The sequence below is a fragment of the Falco peregrinus genome, chromosome Z, assembly GCF_023634155.1.
Source record: "Falco peregrinus isolate bFalPer1 chromosome Z, bFalPer1.pri, whole genome shotgun sequence".
Taxonomy (NCBI): domain Eukaryota; kingdom Metazoa; phylum Chordata; class Aves; order Falconiformes; family Falconidae; genus Falco; species Falco peregrinus.
Window position 1 is genome coordinate 1 of NC_073739.1, and position 22,099 is coordinate 22,099.

Sequence of the window (22,099 nt, forward strand, 5' to 3'; positions counted from 1 at the left end):
TTAGCACCTTGGTGGCAAATTCTGACTACTCTTTGCCAAGTGTGGACTAATTCTACTATCGGTGCTAAACCAGAGGAAGCTGTAAATTCCACCGACAGCGCGACTCTTCTCAAGACACCATCAGCGATGGCGATTCTGTCCACACCTCCTCTGCCCCCAAAGCTTCTGTCACTGATTGCAGCGACCCTCACAACACAGGACCAAGCACGGGAACAGGACAACTCGGACAATGATTCCACTGACACTAATAAACCTTTTGATCCAGGTCCTATAGATCTGGAAAAGGAGATAGACCTTTTCCCCACCCCTTTGTCTCTCCTGATGCATTGATTGTATTTTTGGGGAGGGTGAAAGGGAGTCTGAGGGATCGGTGGCAGGAATGCAAGTGGGAAACACTTAAGTGATGGGTTATGGGAGTCGCTAGGGCATGTTCAGTATTTTGTCAGACAAATCAACCTGCAGAGTGGCAGCCTGTGCAATACGAGGCTGTTAAAGGGTTAAGCAAAGCAGTGCGGGAAGGGAGGATTCATAATGCATTTGCTATGTCCCTTCTTGAAGTGATGGCAGAGCCTTATACACTTACACTGCATGATTGGAAGTTACTGCTTTGTATGGTACTAACTGATACAGTATATGATGTGGTTATTTGATTTTTGTGAGCTATGTGTAGTGGCCTTGACTGAAAACCTTAATCGGGGAATTGCTGTTAACTATGAGCAGTTAGCTGGAGCAATTAACTGTGCCGATTCTGTGACTCAGGCAAGGTATCCCAGGGACAACTGTTTGCAAATGAATGAGATGGCTATTAAGGCAGTCAGGATGCGGGAGTCTTGCCACAGTCTTGCAGGGTCCTAGAGAGTCACTAACTTTAATACTAACTTGATTGATTGGCTTCAGAATATTTTGCAACAAGTCGAACATCAGCAAGCTCAAGGGATGCTTTTAAAACAACTAGCTGTGATAATGTCAATGAGAATTGTAAATGGGCAACTTTCACAATCGCAACCCCAACATGTGTCAAATGATTGTAACGCAGAACTCACAGCAGACTGTAATTCTCAGGCTGAGTTCTGGAATGCAGCATAAAAGATTTTTGCTTCTCTAATCTCTTCTGTAAGAATAGTACATGCTCTTAACTTGCTTAGTAAATTAGGCTGCTAGCTTGCTAAACAAAGTAATACTACAAATACTATTTTTTTTTCTGGCTTATTAACAGATGTTGATTCTGTCCATCATATGTTGCTACAGAACCGAGTTGCTATTGATTTTTATTATTAGCACAGGGACACAAGCGTGAAGACTTTGATAGGATGTGTTACGTGAATCTGAGTGACCACTGTGAATTAATTAACAAAAGTATACAAAACTCAAAAGCCTTAAAACAAAGATCTGCAACAGAGCCAGGGGTGGGATGCCTTTGGTCTCTTCTCACGGCTGGGAAACTTTGGGCCATGACTCAAAAGTATTACAGGATTTATTATAATTATCTTTAACCACCTTACTGATGTTTGCCTTATGTCTTCCATACTTTTTTTTTTTTTTTCCCTGTATTCAGTGTTTAGTTGATTGTAACATAAATCAGGTCATGGTCACCCAGCTACACACACCCTTTGCCTTGTCGCAATTAACAAGCGAAAAAGAGGAGGATAGAGAATGTCTGAAGAGAGATACAGGAGAGGAAGCTGGAGAATATTTGACCTAAGGAGACGAGAGAACAGCTGGGTATTGTGAAGGAGACTAGGAAAGATAAACATGGTTATCTAGTGTTTAATAGGTGTCTGCATGCTTGTAGTGATATATAGCTATGTAACTACATGAATGGTTTCTGCCCTGAGCCTGGTGGAGCATACAGCTGTGGTTTGTGTCCTGGCTCAGAGATATAAATAGGGGCTTCTCTGTTATGGTAAAGTGTCTCTCTTTGCATAAAAAAGAGAGGGAATGAAGGGAATGACTCCAGAGGTATGTTCAGAGAAGGCATGTGATGTTTCGAACTTTTTGACTGAACCAGTTCTTGTTTGGTGTGCCCTTCCATCTATGTATAATGTTAATCTAAAAGAAGCTGGTATTGTTTACACTTTGTCGATAATTGTCTTTCTGTAGATGCTAATGTAGTAGGAGGCTATGATGGGAACGTGTCGCAGCGGTTCATCTCTTATCCAGAGTAACAGCAGGGAAAGCATTAAAGAGTTAAATCACCTTGTTTGGTAGGCAGTTAAGCATGTGAGTCAAAATTGCCACTGCTTTTTGTTGTTGGTTCAAGGACATGGCTCTGAGGATTTGGATGGTATGTGCTGCGTGGATTTTAGGCGCCCCATTGTGATATGGAGAAATAATGTGAAATGGGGATAATGGACATGGATTGTGATTGTATGTGTCTGCTTAAGGAATGTGGGTATGGTGACTAGTCATGGGTGCGGTGACAACCACAGTTTTGAGGAGACACCTGCCCCTCTTCCTCTAACAAAGGGGAGACGGGGAGACGCCTGCCCCTCTTCCTCTAACAAAGGGGAGACGCCTGCCCTTCTTCCTCTAACAAAGGGGCTATTTAAAAGAGAATAAGAAAAGATGAGAGACATTCAAATGCTATCTAGAGGGAGGGAGTGCTAAGTCTCCTTGCTGGAAAAGATTGGGTGGTCACAATCACCTGAAGAAGATCGGGTGGTCACAAGGACATGAATCACCTGAAGAAGATCGGATGGTCACAAGAACATGAATCACCTACAAACCTGCAAGACCACCACATTCCAGGAAACGAACTGATAAGCTAATTAACATACGAAGCGGGGTTTAGGTAACAAATATGTATAGGCGTTAATTGAATATTCATTTGTTCATTGTATAAATGTGAGATGGTTCGTCACTTCGGGTATGCACGCTTGTGGAGGAGCGATCCCCCATGCATCTGCGCGCAATAAACATACCTACTTTATAACTTTCGAGTTATAGAGTCTAATTCCGCACGTCAGTTTGGCGAGCCAGCCAGGAAGATTTCTGCTCGGCTGAGGGACCAGCTGCGGAGCGGACGCTCCTAGGCGCGCCCCGGGAGATTTCCTCGGAGGAGCCTCCTCTTCTCAGCTGTTCACCCGGGAGCAGAAGAGAAACCCCTGGATCCACGGATAAAACGGTATGTTTAGTAACGGGGCGGCTGGTGAGACGCACGGAGACGTCCGGCGCGCAGCGTAGTCCCCAGGAGGAAAGGTACCTTGGGAGGGGGTTTGCTGACCAAGGGGTGGCCGCTAGCGATCTTGAGGGCAGATCGAGCAAACCCGAGGTTACTGCCATTCCTAAAAGCCCGGAGGCCTCGTGACGGAAAGCGGGGGGCAGGACGGAATAAGGCGGAATCTCACAGGAACAAGAGGGACCTCACAGCAAAAGTAAAAGGGAAACTTTTGCGTAGGAAAAAGAGGAAGCTAAAAACTTCCTTTAGGTTGTCTTAAGAATTGGGGAATTCCTGGAATGTAACAACTGAAATAGCGCTCTGTGTCTTGTTTGTTCTATGTGTTGTCTTGTTATATGTTCAAAACTCGGAGTTATGAAATGTATGTTGAAAAATATTAATATTCTGGTAATTTGTGGCAAATAGCGGAAAACTTAACACTCTGCTTAAGACCAGGAAAAATTGGTTTTGTTTATTGTTTGGTTTTTGGCAATTGGTCATTGAAATGCATACTTTGTGAACTGTTAGTATTCCTAAGACTTTGTACATAAGTGCACGGTACCATACTGCTTGTGTGACTGCGGGCTGCCCGGAGAGTGTGAATGGTGTGATTGAGATGCGCATTTTGATTTTCCGTGTATAGCTTAATTATTTTGACTGAGTGTGAGTGCAAGAGTGCTTGAGACAGGCGTTTGAGTGCAAAACGAGTAAGAAGCTCTATCCGCGTTTCCGACCTTGGGTGGCTAAGGCGGCCGGAGAAAAACAAAGTAATTAAAATTGCAAAATGGGAAATGGAAGGAGTAAGCCCTGTGAAAAATCGCCTTTGGGTTGTATATTAAAACATTGGAGTGATATTGTAGGACAGGGTGGTACCGAAAATAGAAGGAAATTGGTTAAATATTGTAATCAGTGGTGGCCTTTGTATAAATTGGAGAGCGATGCGAAATGGCCTCAGGAGGGAGGAACGTTAGATTATAACACTCTCCTGCAATTAATGTTGTGTCTGAGAAGAGAAGGAAAATGGGACGAAGTATCGTATGCAGACATGTTCTTCGTCCTCCAGGACAAACCTGAGTGGCAAAAGGACTGTGGATTAGTACCCCCTCGGGATCCTATGGTACTAGCACTAGAAAGAGTGCGGGATTAACATCACCTGATCTTTGATTGTGGCTCTAGAAAAGGATAGGAAAAACTGAGACCTAAACTAGAAAGATGTTCTTGTTGAAATTTTGTGTTAAAAAGCTCAGGTTGCGGTTCCTTCTGTGGAGCAACCAGAATGAAACACGTTGTAAGATATAAAAACTTGTACTGATGTATGTAAAACCTGAGGCATGCGTGTGTGTGTGAAGAATCAGACCTTGTGAAAGTGTTGGGGTGAGTTTGTACAAACCCCCGTACCCCCTCGAAGGTGCAACTGAATCATGCTGGGATGCATGGCAGGATGTTTTCTGTTTGCTTGCAAAGGCCTGATATGTAAGAACACAGACTTAAAGCAACAAGTAGCAGATTTGCATTCAGGGTGAGAAAGAGTTAAAACAGAAGTGCTGCTGCAGAGGCAGGCTTGTGTAACCTGCAGAGCAGGAAGAGCATCTCCTGCCCCGAACCCTTCTGCTGGTGAGGAGGAGGGGTTGCTCTTGCTGACAATTGAGCAGAAGAACCTGACAATGTCACCCCAATTGCTGCAGCATTTGCAGTACAACAGGACCGGTAACAGCCCTTCTAGGGCAGGGAATGGGTATGAGGTGGAATTTTAGTGAATACAAAACCAACTTACTTGTTAAACTTCAGTAAAAAAAAAAAAAAAAAAAAAAATTGTTACAGTTGTGGGAGCTGCTGGCCACCAGGAAAACATCCTGAAACCTTTAAAGTACAAACTAAAAAAAAAAAAACAAATAAGAATGCCAAATTCACTAAAATCTTTGTTGGGATGAGATTTATTAGAACATCTAGACGTTTAAAGAAGGGGAAATGAAATTAAAAGTTAAATATGATCAAGTAATTGAAATATTGAGCTTATCTTTAATTCAGCAGAAAAGAGGAAAAGAGGACCTCCCTGAAGTAAGAGAAATTTTTAACCAGGTGTATCTGAAAATAAATTCCAGGAAAGGTGAAAAATGCTTTACCTGATACAGTAAAATGATAAGGGGGAGGCTTGCTCAGTTCAGATAAAAACAATATCCCTTGGTCAGCAAGGCTGTGGGGATATTGGCAGAAAAAGTGAAATAAAATACACTCTGTAGTAGTTCTACTAATGTAAATCTGTGTGTTTTGCCATGACAGTGACTTGTTATGGGATGTGCAGATGAAACTGCATTGACAACGAAGTACAAGGAATAAGGTTGGTCAGGTGCCTCCTACCATAGTCAAGGGCAAGACTGGGTTGGCCTCTGTGTTTGCCACCAAGAAGAATCTTGAGCTCCGCTGTTGGCTGCAACCCAGTAGGCGTTGAGTGGTGGGAACATATGCCATGCCAGACCTTGATGCGAGGCATGGCCCACTCTGAGGCACTGATTTGGAAATTGGAAACTGCCTGGCCGACCATGAGGCCAGACGAGTAACAGAGGAGGTAGGAAAGGAGGAATTATCCTTAATACCAGATGATAAAATCCAAACTGTAAGTACAGATCAAGAGCCAAACTATTCTAAAGAAAACTTAAAGGTAATTCAGGACATGAATTATAAAATAAAATTAAGTAAGTGGATTTATTTAAGGGATGGTTGTATAGTGGTACCATCCAATTTAATATGGACCACAGCCCTATTATTAATAAGACTCATTGGGGAGCTGATACTTTATATAAAAGTCTAAATCAGAAATTGAAAGGGCGAAACTTGTATACTGTAATAAAACAGGTGACTCAGCAATGTGAAATGTGTTTACGCAATAATCCCAATACAGCAAATAAAATAAAACTAGGGAACATTAGCAGAGGGAATTATGCAGGGCAACATTGGCAGATCGATTTCTCGGAACTTCCTAGAAAAGGGGGGTATCGATATTGGTACTAATGGATACCTTTTCAGGTTGGCCAGAAGCCTTCCCGTGCAGAACTGCTAAAGCCCGGGAAGTGACCAAAATACTACTCCAAGAGATAATACCTAGGTTTGGAGTCCCAGTGGTAATGTCCTCGGATAGAGGACCACATTTTGTGTCCAGAATAGTGCAACAGATCAGCCACCATCTAGGAATAGATTGGCAATTACATACCTCATACCGACCACAATCGAGTGGCCAGGTGGAAAAGATGAATCATCTAATCAAACAACAGATTGTCAAGTTAGGCCAAGAAACAAATCTAACTTGGCCCCAGTCTTTGCCATTAGCTCTTACACGAATTCGAACTAGACCGAGAGCAAAAGAGGGGCTTAGCCCATTCGAAATTTTATATGGACGACCCTATGGGGTACAAAAGGGGATGTCTTCACAGATTGGTGAAGAAACAATGACTTCCTATATGGTGGCACTAAACAAACAACTAATAAGAATTGAGAAGCATGTGATGGGAACACGCAGTAGGGGTCTGGATGGACCTGTTCACGATATACAACCAGGAGACTATGTATACGTTAAGTGTTTTGCAGATAAAACCCTGGAACCACAGTGGACCGGACCTTTTCAAGTCCTACTCACCACCTACACTGCAATCAAGGTTGAGGGACAGAATTCTTGGATTCACCATACCCGGATTAAGAAAGCCCCTGCAACTTCTTGGAAAGTAACCCCAGATAAAAAAGAACTGAAACTCAAATTTACTCGGACAAATGGGAACAATGTGGGTGGCAAATTTTATGACAATGCTACGGAGGTAGAAAGAAAACTCCAGTCATGGTGGAATATGGTGAACTTTACCTATGACCCCAACACACACACCATCACAGCTTTTGTGTTAACCATACATAATGCAGTAATAATTACCATACACCCCATTGTAGCCCTTGGAATTAACCATAATGGGGTGCTCCTATACCCTTTTGAACATAGAACATGGGCCAGAAAGATAGGCGACAAGTGGCAAACAGTAGATTTAGAATCTTGTATTATGCGAGAACAGCAGGGCTTCCTCTGTGAAAGCAATACTATAATGGCTCAGGATACTTGTTTAGATACAGATCAGAAAATATGTCATTTCGAGGCCCGACCAAATGCAAACTTGAAAACAGTAATTATATATGCAGGGAAGGGATGTGCGTGTTTGAGAACTAAGTGTAACACAATAACCATAGATGGGGAGGTAAAAGAGACTGCACAGTATTCAAATTATTGTATTTGTAATTTTACTACTATCACAGGATGCGATTTTAGTTACTCAGCCCCAGTAGTGTCTCATCAATTCTTAAAATCCAGTTTTACCCTATCACAGATAATAATTCCTACCCCCATAGGACTAAATATAAGCAGTATAAAAGAACTATTAAAACATGCAGATTTACAACGTATACTGGAAGAAACCAAAGAAAAGGGACATGAAACTCTTCTTATGATCCATCATGATGTAGAGGGGATCAAGAAAGTTTTAAAAAAGGTAGAACAGGATGGAAACCATAATTGGTGGGATACTCTCTTTGGCTGGTCACCCTCTGCAACAGGAATTCTTAACACTATGGTACACCCCATTGTGATCTTATTGATCAGTTTAGGAATTTCCTTAATACTAACCATTATGTTATATTTGTGGGTTTGGAGAATGTTTAAAAGAGTAACACTTATGTATGATGCTTTATATCATTCGGGAAGGCTGCTTAAGTAAAAGAATTTACTTAATTTAATAGAAAAGGGGGGATTGATATGGAGAAATAATGTGAAATGGGGATAATGGACATGGATTGTGATTGTATGTGTCTGCTTAAGGAATGTGGGTATGGTGACTAGTCATGGGTGCGGTGACAACCACAGTTTTGAGGAGACACCTGCCCCTCTTCCTCTAACAAAGGGGAGACGGGGAGACGCCTGCCCTTCTTCCTCTAACAAAGGGGAGACGGGGAGACGCCTGCCCCTCTTCCTCTAACAAAGGGGAGACGCCTGCCCTTCTTCCTCTAACAAAGGGGCTATTTAAAAGAGAATAAGAAAAGATGAGAGACATTCAAATGCTATCTAGAGGGAGGGAGTGCTAAGTCTCCTTGCTGGAAAAGATTGGGTGGTCACAATCACCTGAAGAAGATCGGGTGGTCACAAGGACATGAATCACCTGAAGAAGATCGGATGGTCACAAGAACATGAATCACCTACAAACCTGCAAGACCACCACATTCCAGGAAACGAACTGATAAGCTAATTAACATACGAAGCGGGGTTTAGGTAACAAATATGTATAGGCGTTAATTGAATATTCATTTGTTCATTGTATAAATGTGAGATGGTTCGTCACTTCGGGTATGCACGCTTGTGGAGGAGCGACCCCCCGTGCATCTGCGCGCAATAAACATACCTACTTTATAACTTTCGAGTTATAGAGTCTAATTCCGCACGTCAATTGCAGCAACATGTTATCAAAATCTGAGAAAATTTCAGCCTTTTTGGCATCCATTCACTCAATTGGCAGTATTGTTTGTTTGCTATTACCTTGGTTGCTGTCATGTTTGCAAGGGCCCTGCAGAACATGGCAAACCTGGTACTAGCTGTTCAAAAACAAAAAGGGGAAATTGTATAATTGTACGGAACAGAGACAGTGGGTTATTTTGACATTGATAATATGTCTCAGTTGTTTTTTTATTTGTTCTATTACTCGTGCCTTGTTTTTGCTCGGTTTCAAGTTTCTTTTTGTGCAACAGGAAGGGGGAGATGCAGGAGCGGGCTGGAAACTAGGACCATGCGTGGCAATCAGCTGAGGGGAATGTACTCGAGCTTGTCTGGACAACAATTAACATGATGAGACATGTTTACAGAGCACAGGGGAGTGGGGGACGGATGGCACCAAGGAAAGGTAACACCTTGCTGTTAATTGATGGCAGTTAACCACCAATCAGGGATTGCCTACTATGCAATGCTTAGCTTCAAGAACCAATCTGTTTAAAACGCGCAGCTTCTGAAAGTGTATAAAAACTCATGCTTCTGTACAATAAATTGACATTTGCTTGCATCAAGCTGTGTCCCATCTCTTCATTCGCCGCAGTCAGGTGTCTCTCAGGAGAAATGAGCTGCTTTGTGTCTCTTCACAAGGGACTTCCTGTTTGTCTTTGGATCATCCTGTACATTTATGACTGTATCTGTTACAATCCTGTTTTTCCTGCAATATCTGCACCCATTGCACTTCTTCAAAAGCAGGAACCCAGCCTGTGTGACCCAGAGGACTTTTTGTGCATGGGAGGGTGGTACAGCTGGCCTCCAGTGTTGCATCTCTGTAAAAAAGGTGGTTTTTCTCAGTGCCCATGTCTGGATGTTGAGCTCTTCTTCCAAAGCTGAGCTCAGGAACAGGCTGAAGGAATTGCCCCAGGAGCGTGCTGCTGGGCTTGGGTTCCCCATGGCTCAGGGGAGGAGGGCATGGGGCAACGTGTTAAGGAATGGGCCTGTGTTGAGCCTTCGCGTGTGGGTGCCCAGTGCCCATGGGAATGGTGGGTGACCAACAGGGATGTGCCTGGGACCATCTCCCTGGGCTTTCAGGCACCGCTGCCCTGCACAGCAGCACCGCCTGCTCAGGGCCATGCCTGAGACCACATCCCTGGGCAAGAGCAGGTGTCTCTCTGCACGCCCCAGCTGGGGCAGGCTGCTGTGTCCCTGGTGCACCAGGAGGTGCCTGGGGAGCCCCCAGGCCAGCAGTCTGGTGCTGGGGACAGGGACTGGCCCAGAGGGGCTGCCAGGAGTGGGCAATCAGGGTCTGTGTGAGAGAAGAGCAGCAGACAGAGGGGGACACTGGCCTCTGTCCCCTCATGCCATGGGTGGTGTCAGCCCTGGGGCTGACTGGCAAGATGAGACACCTCTCTTCTCACCAGTATCTGCTGTGCCTTGCAGAGAGGCTGGGTCTTTGGGATGAGTGCCCAGAGCTCTGCAGCCCCCTTTGGGTGGGCAATTGCACGGGGCCAGCCCAGCGTGGCCTGCTGTGTCTGCCTGGGCTGGGGAGAGGGCAGGGGAGGTGGGCAGAGCTGGGGGGCGGGGCTGGGCTGGGAAGGGCCTGGGAGAGGGAAACACCAGTGTAGAGCTCAGCTGTGTGAGTGTGCATGGTGGGGTACAGAGCAGGGTGGTCCTGGTGCAGACCCAGGGGTCATGGTGAAGGAAGGAAGGCACCAAAGGAGAGGGCCTGCCCTGTTTCATGTTCCTTGGAGACCCCAGGGAGGATGCAGCAGGGAAAATCTCCCCAAGAAGTCCCAAACACCGCTCATTTCCCTGTGTGGTCATAGACCCCAGCCCCAGCAAGGGACCTTTGCTGCTTTGTCACGTCTATCCTTCTTGGTGGCTTAGTGAGACCAAACTCCTTTGCCATTTTCAATATAAAGTGATTCATTTCCCTACAGACACTTCTTACACACAAGTGTCCCATAGCTCTTGCCACAGTTGGTCACTCAGACAAGGCCGTGGTCAGAGACTTCCAGCCAGATCATGTGCTCATGGCCTTGTTTTGACAAATATTGAAACAGGCCAAGGATTGCCATCCAGCAGCAGCCCTGGGCCCAGCGCTCTGGCCTTTCACTCTAAACGATTCCTCAAATAAAACCCCAACTCTCTCAGCCCCTCCTTGTCCATAATGTGCTCCAGGTCCCACCCATCCTTCTCACCTCTGCAGGACCTGCTCCAATCTGTCGGGGTCTTTCTGGTGTTGGGGAGCCACATTCTGGGCACAGCTGTCCTGATGGGGTCCTGTGGTGGGTTAACCTTGGCCCAAAACCTACCAGTGCCCCAGCTGCTCATTCACTTCCCTGACTCAACAGGACAAGGGAGGAAATAAACCAGTAATGTTCATGGGTCAAGATAAAGACAGAGAGATTACTTACCTATCCCTGTAATGACCAATTAGATGTTGTCTTGCCAAAGGTCAATTTCATTTATTGCCAATTCAAACAGATTTTGATTATGAGAAACAATGTCCAAAATATTATATGACCATTCCCCTCACAGGTCCTTCCAGGGCCATATTACTCCATTGCTCCCAACCACCTAATCACCCACACCCTGAGAGGTGCCGGAGGAATGTTGAAGAGTGGGCTGATAGCACAGAACGCCTCTGCTGCTCCTTTCTGCTCACAATTCTGCCCTGCTGCAGTGTGGGTCCTCTCCATGAACCCCACTATCTTTGCAGTGTTCGTTTCATTCTGTCTTACTTGTGTTCTTGATACTCACAGAATGGCAGAGAAGTGTTGACATTGGAAGAGACCTCTGGAGATCACCCAGTGAAACTCCCCAGCAGAGGCACAGCCAGCTCAAGCAGGTTCTACAAGGCCTTAGCTTGGTAGGTTTGGAAAATCTTCAGGCATGGACACTGCACAACCTCTCTTGGCAGCTCTTCCGGTGGCTGATCATCCTCAGAGTCAAAAAGTGTTACCTTGGTTCAGATGGAATGCTGTATACATTAATAAGACTCTCAGAGCTTTTACTTCTACAGAGTGAACAGGTGTAGAACTCTCACCCTTTCTTCCTGGGAAAGACGCTCCAGTCCCTCCCACCCACTTTGTGGCCCTCTGAAGAACTTGCTTTAGCAGATCAAAAACTTTCTTGCCCTGGGAATAACAGCCCTGGACGCAACACTGCAGATGTAGCCTCAGCAGTGCTGACAGGAGGGAAGGGTCACCTTCCTCCGTCAGCCAGCGATGCTTTTCCTAATGCAGCCACCACAGCTTTGGGCCTTTGCTATGAAGGTGCATCAATCATTCATTATCACCTGCTTGTCCTCTGTCACCCAAAGGTCCTTCTCTGCAGAGCTGCTCTCTAGCTGCCCTGCCACCAGCAGGATAGCCACAGGAGGTCTGGATCACAGCCTGGCCTCCCCCAGGGACTTGCTCAGCAGCAGCAGCTTGTCCTTCTTGGAGACGAGCTTCACCTCTGGCACAGGCCGCAGGGTGCTACAGAGCCACCTGGGAGAGCAAAGCCCTCTCCTGCCAGGGCTGCACAGCCCAGGCCTGTTTCCCTCTGGCCTTGGCCGCTGCAGCCTTTGCTCTCGTGGTGGGAACCCCCTTGGTCCTTCTGCTGCCCCCTGCCACCCCCCCCAGCATCCTCTGCTGGGCAGCAAACCCTTCCCACACAAGAGCTCTCATCCCTGGGTACCGGTGTCCATGTGACAAGCCTGCCCTTGGCCCTGGTGCCACACCTGAGATGCTGCAGCCCACATGGGCTCCAGAGCCCACCGCCTGGGGCGTGGGAAGCAGGAGCCCCCTGTGCCACCACAGAGCTGTGACATCAGTGCCATAAGTCCTAGAGGAGGGGCAGGACAGCTCCCACGCCTTTGGTGGTGGGTCGAGACACAAGGTCTGTAGGGGAGACCTACGGGAAAGATGAGGAGTGTGGGATGCTCTGTGTGATGTCAGGGCAGCTCAGATACATGGAGCTCTTGTATTGGACAGGCAAAGAGGCTGGGTGAGAGCTCCTGTGTGGATCAAAGGAGAGACCAGAAAGAATGACACTGTGGTAGGATTAGTTGTGGTTTGACCCTGGCCATAGCCTAAACACCCAGAATCAGTTGCTCACTGACCACATACATGTCCAGCATGACTGCGGAGAGGATCAGAGGAAAATTCACAGGTCAGGACAAAGTTCAATAGGAGAAGCAAAAGCTTTGTGTGAAGAACATGCACTCCATGCTAGCCCAAGCCAGGACAGAGTTACAGGTCATACGGTCAGGGTGAGGAATGAACAATGTCTTCTTGACATGCTCTGAGGCAATCTGTGGATGACAGGGTCTGGCTTTTCTGGAGGAATCAGTCTCCTTGGTATTCACTGCACAGGTAAGCAAGGATGCCAACAGTCCAGGGCCTTGTGGGCAAGTTCCCCATGTTCAAACAGCCCATCCAGTCTGATGCCTGCCTGGACCTGGCACTCCAAAAAGGAAGAGCTGCTCAAGGATGTGAAGACCAGTGCCAGTGTTGGTTGTAGTGAGTGTGAAGTTGTGGGGACCCTGATCCCCAATTAGGTGGAGAAGGAGGTCAGCAAAGCACAGCTCTGGGACAGGAGGGAATGAGAACCTGGCCTTTTGAGGGCCCTGGCAGTTGGGATCCCGTGGGGCCAGGGACCAGAAAGCATCCCTATGCCTTCCTGGCCTAACCAGCTTCATCTTGGGCCTCCACCTAAAGCTTTCTCCATGGTTCCAGGAGGCCATTGAAGCCAGGCAGTAGTTTCAACTCCAACGTGATCCATGCTGTAGATCTGCAGGTCTCCAGGCAACATTTTAGACACAGCACTGCCTGTCCATAGACCTTGTTCTTTTGGCCTTGAAGGCTCATTTTCCCAGGTGATTCTTGACAGGGTGTCCAATGAAATGACACTATGACCCTTTAAATCCTAGGGCCTCTCTGCTTCCTTACTTCTCATCCCTTCATCAGTTGTTAGGAGGAGGAGAAGGAAAAGCAGGTTCTGGCTGTCAAGGACTAAAATGGAGGAGCAAAACTGTTACCTTCAGCTCCTTTCATATAGGTCTTAAATCTTTCACAGGAACCAGAAAGCACTGAGATTCCTCCACCTCCCCCCACTTTTAGCAAAGAAGTTCATACTATCCAAGCAGAGCATTTGTTTCCATTCTGTTTACAGCCTCAAGCACCCCATCATGTGGAGGTTGGTCATTGCATTATCTCCTGCCAAGAACATTCTTATTTCCACATCTGACGATTGCCTATCACATTCCTGACAGGCACCACAGCTCCAAGACCAGCTTCATCCTCCTGACCACCTCCCCGTTGGGACTGGCAGGTCACTAGGAGGCTCCCAAGGCCTTCCCTTGTGCAGGCAGAACAAGGGCCTTGCCCTCAGTTTCCCCTCCGCAGGAAAGTGTTCCAGCCCCTGAACATCTCAGTGACTCTTGACTGAACTCACTCCCAGTCATACACATCTTCCTTGCTGTTATGGGTCCTGTCTCGAGGCCTCAGTCCCTTCCCAGTCAAGGCCCAAAAATGAACACAGCAGTCTACACATGGTGTAATGGGCGATGAGCAAGGGGACACCATCTCCTCCCTCACTCTCTTGGCAAGGCACCTCTTCATACGCTCCAGGACACTGCTGGCTGCCTCTACTACCAGGTCACGGGGTGGGATTGTGTTTTGCCTTCTGTGCCCCAGCAGCACCAGGGCCTTTTCTGCACAGACACTCCCCAGCCAGGCAGGTCCCAGGCCCTGCAGCTGCAGGGTGTTAGTCCATCCGAGGGAGGTGCAGACTCTGCCCTTGGTCCGTCCTGCATCTGTGCAGCTCCTGACAGGGCAGCCATCCCACCTGCCAGGTTTTCCCTGGATGGCATCCCTAGGGCACAGGAATGGTCCTCCGAAGTCGGGACCATCACCAGACATTGTGGCAGTTGCCTCCACTGGGCCATGTGTACAGCTCCTAAACTGTACCGCACACAGAACAGTCCCCTGTGCTGCCCACAATGCCCCAGTATGTCCCAGTGTCCGCCAGGTGGGGTGTGAGCCCTTCCCCACTGCTCTCTCAGCCTGACCATCCAGCTGGTGTTTTACCCATCTCTTTCTGTATGCACCCAGAGTGTCATGGCCTCACGTGGGCAGAACACTGAGGGAGACCATGGCCAGAGTTTTGCTGAAGCTGAGGGAAATGACATCCGCTTTGGAGCTCCTCACGCACAACTGCAGGCTGTCAGGTTGGCGAGGTGTGTTTTACCTGTGGTGATGCAAGTCGAGGTGGACTTAAAAGAAACACTATGTCTGCGTGGCTGGGTTCAGACAAAATGGCCTTTATTGTTTATACAAACTATTTATATATCTTAGACAGTGCAGGTGTTAGACCCTGATAGGATTTTGTGTCCTTCTTCTTGCTTGCTCTTTGCTGTTGCTGTAGGTGCCCGTATGCTGCGGTTCTAAGTTCCGATTCTTCACATCCTGTTTACATACCTGACAATCTGTGGCTGTCTTAAAGGTACACGGCTAAGTCTTTGAAGTCAACTAACTTGTCTGCAGACCCGCTGCAGACCCCAACATTTACCCTTGGGAAATCCACCTGGACAGTTACCCTCTCAGGTGACAGAAGTGGGGAGTGAGTTTTTTTATTCATGACACTTGATCATGCTTCACATTGCTTGCATATATGAAAGATCCATCTGCATCTGTGTGCACCCAGAGCTCTAAGGCAAACAGGTGGGAGACGATGTAAAGGAGCTGTAGCACCCACCTGCAGAATGGAGGGAAGAAGTCTGATGTAAGGAGAAGGAATGTAAGTCCCTGGGGACAATGAGAAAAAGGGTGGGCTTGGGGACATTCAGAGCAAGGTTGTCCACCCTGTGTCAGACCTCAAGGGACAGTGTTTCCTACCACTCCAGACCTCCTCAGGAGAACCTCTGCCTCATTATAAGTTGGAGAATGCTGCTAGAACCTCTCCTCTAACCTAAAAAGTAGCAAAATATAAGCGATGAAATAAAAATTAATTATTTTCAGGTCCACTTTGAACTCCCCTTTCTTATCTACAAGAATGGAACAGATTCAATTAGCTACACAGGTCTCCAAGACTGGAAGGAAATGACAAAAAGATAAATACCTCATTAGGGCATTGTGGGCTCCTGCCATGAACCTGAGCTACTGAGAAAAGACTGAACCAGCAACTGAAGGAATGCAAGTCAGAAGCAACACTGAAAATACCTTCAAATATTAATGGGTCCCAATGAGGGCCGTTACTAAGAAAGTGTCCCCATGGACTCCTTAGGGTAGCTAATAGAGGCCAGAACTGCAGGTAGGCAAAGGTACTGTGTCAGTGCTTGTAATACTGCAATTATCCATTTATTTTATTATTTTTTTGATGAAGCAGAAAGGCCAAGCCCTGACCCCCAAGCCCTTGGAGTGCAGAACATAAGTCTCTCCCAATAAAGTTTCCTGTCACAGGCCTTGATGACATGGGCAACTGCCGTTGCCAGGGGGACAAAGGCCTCAGTCCCCTGTGGGGCCATTCAGCCCTGCTGCAGCCCTGGGCCATCTCCACTGCAAGTTGCCCTACACTGTCCCTGCTGGTACCACTTTCCACTCTGGCGGTTGGCACATTTCTTTCTTTCCCACCCAGCCCTCACACCCTTGCTTGTCTGCCTTCACTGATGTCTCTGCACTCATTCCTGATTATTCCTTGAAACTCAAAGCCATGGGCTGATCCAGACTCCCTTGGGTGAACCCTGGCATCCCAGGGTAACCCTCACAGGGACACTTCTTTTTCCTCACATCCAATCTTATCCTTCTGTTATCAAATTGTTAATAAGTTAAGATTGATTGACTTTATTTGATTGATTAATTGATTTTATAAAATAATTTTATAAAATTGAAAAATAGAAGGATAAGAAATATTTTTAATGAAACTTATAGTTGCACAGTAAAAGCTGCTATGAGATCTGTACATCCTGTACCAAGGCTAGAAGAAGGGGCTGGAACCATTGTTAAAACTTAGGTAATAACTTTAGGGTTGAAAGGTTTCTTTGTATTTGACCAGTATTCTGTATGTAGAAGTGTATTGAAATGTCAGAATATGAGATGAATGGAAACTGGGGAGAGTCGACTGGAACAGCTTGTGGTTACCTGCCAAGAAACCGTGAACTTTAGTAAAAGGTAATTCCAGCAGGGGGAGATCGCGACCACCGACTCATATACCACCTACCCAAATCGTACCCCAGACCCATTTCTAGACCTTTCTAAGCTCTACTGCGCAGAATCGGATATAGCAGGAGAATATGTTAATGCTTTACGGGAAATATCATGGTTATGCATGAATACTTAATGAATATGTATGAATAAGTTCTATATATGGTGTCTGATTTTGAGACCTGGCGTGCGTTGATCGTGAGAGGAGTCGCTCACGCACCCGCCCGTCAATAAAGAAGTGTCTGCTTATCTACATCACATTGGTGTCGATAAATTCTTCATTCCGAGATTTCGGTAACAGGAGAGGGGGGAGAGGGAGTAAGACATTCTGCCCCTCTACCCCTTGCCCTTAACATATTCTTATCATGCCTGAGACAGATTTATTTATTTATTTATTTTTAATCTAGGAAGAAGGAGATTGAGTTCAAATCTCTATTCTGTGTGCTGCTTTTTAAATCCCCAGGGCATCTGTCCTTTTTTGAGTAAAATGGTGAGTCTAGCCTATAGCAGGTCAGGGAAAGGCTGCTGAGTACTTCCTTCCCTTCAGTTTCTCCTGCCCTTTTTGACTGGCACTGAAGGGCACTGCTGCTTGGCAGCCCCCATCCCTAATACAACAGCCCAACATGCTTGTTGAAGCTGAGTAAGCTTGGTTTTGGTTAGCTAACGAATATGAAGTCGTTCTCCTGAAGTGAGTGGTGGAGTCATAGTATACTACCGTGTGTGGGTTAGTGTCCCACAGTCCAAGGGGAAAGTGTCTGAGCTGCAGCAACTAGCAAACTAGTTGTCCGATACAACAGCTGAAGGGAAAGTCTGGCGCTTCCCCTCTTCCAGCCTTGTAGTCCTGCTACTTCTTGTTGTGGGTGGTGAGCATAAGGACCACTGAGCTGACTGGAATTGACTGAAATAAGGACTGGTTGAGCTGACCAAATGGTGAGTCTCCCCTAGAAAAAGACCATTACTATAGTCATAGAGCAAAACCCCTAAAAATCATTCTTCTTGTTTAAGTTTTGTAAGAAATATATATATATATATAAATATAAAGAAATATTTCTAGAACTGTATGGATCTGTGCTAGGAAACCTAGGACATCTACTTACAGGTAGTACAGTAGAACTCCTTCTTACTGATTCAAAACAATCCATCCAAGACACAAGCTGAGGAAAAGCTTCTGCTGTTTTTGAGTAGGTTACTGTACTCTTTCAGCAGCACATTGCTGGAGACAGAAGAGAAGAATTAATGTCTTTGGGAGGAATACAGTGTCCAAAAGAAACGCAAACCCAGCACCACTAAATTTGCACCCCAATCTAGAATGTTAACTGTGTCCTCAGCAGCATCAAAACAGGTTTGCAAATGCATGAAATGTATAACTATTGCATGTATTGTTGTGATGATGTAATGAAAATAAAAGGCATACCCAGTGACTAATGTTCACTCTGATTGAATACTTATTTCCATTGAATTTTAAACTCATTGGGTAAAAAACTTGCTCAACAACTTTTTTTTTTTTTTTTTTTTTTTTCTGGAAATGATCCCTTTAGACAGGGTTGTGACCACTCCTTAAATGGTTTTCGGTTCATCGGTCCCCCTAAAGAATTCTCCACTTCAGCTCATTCTATTATGCACGTGTGAAATATATTTTTTCTTCCTAGCCTGAAGTTTTCTTTTAACCTAAACGTAGATAACTTAAATTGATATAACCTAGGCTCTTTTATCTTTATGCTACTCTTTTCCAATAGCCATGATGTTTTGTTCGCCTCTCAGATGGGAAAAGTGTGTGCTTGTAGAATGGTAGTGCATTTTTGTCTGTGGGGCAAAAAAACAAGGGCGTATTGGAACCCTGCAGTTACAGGTCTGAACGTTAAAGCTTGATCTAAAAAAAAAGGGTTAACAGAACAGTGATTTGAATTTAAAAAAAACCCGGGGTGGTGGTGGTGGGGAGACATGGACACAACACACGCCAGAATACAGTAATATTAGGCAGAAATCCTGTGTCTTTGCATCTCACGTACATTCTCATTGTTTCTTCACTCCTTTCCTGTTTGCATAGGTGAAATGGATCAGCACTTCATCGGGCAAGTTGTTTCTCTTCCCTTCCTCCTGAAGGGGAGGCAACTCCCTGGTACTCTTGGACTTCTTTGTTTCAGCAATACCTTGATGGAGCAGATAGAGATAAGGAGCATTAGATGCAGGAGCTGGAGCAGTATCAGAAGACTGAAGCCTATAAAGTCTTTAGCAGGAAAGCACAGGACAGACAAAAGGCAAATCACACAGACAAGGTATTGAATGGGACAAAAAGATGGGCCTGGAACAACACAAGATTCCCAGCTGGTTGTGCAGACTGACACTCCTTTACAGCCTTTGATGTAAAGGCTTGTTAAAACGTGGATGCCTATCTCAGGGAGCTCATCTGTGGGTGTGAAATAGAACATTTTTCTTCCGGCAAATCCTAGTTTCATAAATATGACATACAGCAACCTACACCAGAAATAATAATTGTCATTATTTTGTCACAGCAGTGACCAAACCATTGTTAATTGTTCTCCATTGTTCTGGTATTGCCTGTTAAAGAAAATGTGTGATGAATTCAGAAATTTAAAGTGCTAAAGCAGCTAAAGTGGCAGAACCAGGCCCTGTCCCTAGTGTAGCCCTAATCCAAGGCTGGTTTAACACCCAGTCCAGTTGATCAGTGGGAGAGCAGAGAAACAACAGATGATCAGCTTGTGCACACAGGTGCTCACAGACATGCAGATGTTTCGAGAAAAAAAAATCAGTAATGTAAATAGGAATTGCTTGTTCAAAGACTAAGTGTGCTTGAAGGAGCGTGTGAGTTAAAGCAGGCAAAAAGATCACGATCCGAGGAGGAGCTTGGAACCGAGGCAGAGACTGGAAGCAAATAGATGAATCAACAGGGACAGGGTCAGGTGATGGATTTGCAGAACGGACAAGGCCAAAGGAAACTTCTAAAACCTCGGGCATTGACTAATGATTTGATAAGTGTGTATAAGCTGTGCTGTATCCCTTTGCTCTCTGCCACTCTCTGGGGTGGTGGCCCAGCTCTGAGTGGTGATTAAAGCAAACCTAGTGGTACCCACGTCTGTGTAAATTTCTCCTGTAACACTTTATGTGAAGCATATGACGGAAGTGCTGGTAATCCACTGGCGTTGTGACTGTTGACTGATGTCCCATGTTAGAATAAATACACGTACAATGGCTAACAGGCCTCAAAGGCATGAAGAACATGAGAACGGTGGTGCTGGGTCAATGGGTCTGTGCTTTTCTCTAGTGCTCTCCTTGCTACCACCTAGCACTCAGCTGGCAAGTTCATGGGCACAGCCAGGACCAGCCCAGCCTCATTGTTTTCCAGGGAGCCGATCACCACACATATGGGAAACAGACAGAAGACAAGACGTAGTTCTTCATATCCTTTCCGTTGTTTTGCTAGAGAATCTAAAGTTTGATAGACCTTATTTTGTTTATATTTATATTGGCGCTTCAGTGCGTCCAGACTAAATGGCAACTCTCTACCTGACTGCTCCAAAAATTGGTTTGAGCTCTCAGTTAGTAACCAGCCGTTGGTTAACTTTGTCTTTGAAATACAGCAACCTATGATGGAATAGGAAACTGAGACAGTTAGGGACATCGGTTGTATATACTCAAAGGAGGTGGAAAATTTTCTAGGGAAATTTTTTAATAGTGTTAGCATAAATATCCTATATGTGGCACATGAGCGACTGCTCTAGGCAAATGGCTTTTTAGAGTAAGAAGCCATCCCTGCCTTAAGTGACACATTTAGAAAAATGTGTCACTATGTGAATAATAAGCTCACACAGCAAAGCTGCAGCTACCTGATAACACAGTATTTTTCCTGGTTTGGAGGATTTTTTTATTCACCTAAAATTTTCCAGCGGTCGTCACCGCTAGTTTATTCCCTGTATGACGAATAAGTAGTAAATGAAGGTGTTTTCACACAATGGAACAATCTGCATGTTTACATTTTTTAACAGCTGTTGCAAAGATGTACTTGAAACCATGAAGAGCTTTTGCTTTTTATACTACTGAAAACCACGCTACACAGCTTTTTGCAAATTTCCAGTTTGGAGAATCGCACAGGAATTGTTGGTTTGTTTCCGTGAAAGAAAAAACCCCACCACATCTTCCTTTAGAGGCAATTTTTTGCTGCAGAATTTAGTTCTATCATTTCTATTTCATCTACCTCTTCTCCAGCTCAGAGAGGTCTACTTCTTTAGAAATTCTTCTTGTTTGATACGTTAGAATATCTCTTTGTAGTAGTCAAAAAGGAACTGGACCTGCGCTTTGTCTCACTAAATTCTCATTTCCATAATACATGCAGTTTTCCTTTACTTATTAAAGAAAATTACCAAATCCCATACAGCTGCCTGGGATCATGGATCAATCTGAGTATGTGTGGCCCAGCATTACTTTTTGCAACTGATCTAAAATTCTGTGCCAAATTCTATCATAACCCAGGAATGGAAATAATAGGGATGACGCACTTTGCATATCTTCTCTGCAGGTTCTTATGACCCACTGCAAGTAAATAAGAAAAAATACAGGTAGTGGACATTTCTCAATAAACCTCTGACACCTCAAGAAGTCATTTTGATATGAGATTTATTCTCACCATACTTTCTGCATGGAAGACCAGAAGAATCTATGCTTTTAATACAATTTGTGCAGGAAAGCATTGGCAAAAATACTAGAGTACTTGTTATGTTTGTTCCTACACCAAACATGCTGAGGTGAGGCTTAAAAGCCCACCAGTGAATTCACATTTGCCGCAGTGCTGTTAGTAAAAGCTGTAATTATCTGTATTTTTTGAGAATGCTTGAAATGAAACACAACCTAACTCTCAGTTATACAACAGTGTAGCACAGCAAAGACATTATCATCTAATTTTTTCATTATAAGATGCGGGTGCATAACCAGGAAGAACACTAACAATTATTTCTTAGTAAAGTTTTACAGCATAAAACCATTTAGTGGGGCAGTGCAAATCAGAACATGCTCTGACTTTAACATGAAAGAACACTTTGGTTGTATAGGTGGACAAAAAAATTGACTTAGTGGGGTATTTTCATTCTTACAGTGCTGTTTCCTCTCCTTTCATTGTCAGTAACCTAGCTACCCAGTGATTTTTGTGGGACACTAGGGTTAGCATAGATGTTAGGTTACCTTTAGGTGCTTTAGATGTTAGAGATGTATTCCCCGTCATTCTGCTCCACGCAC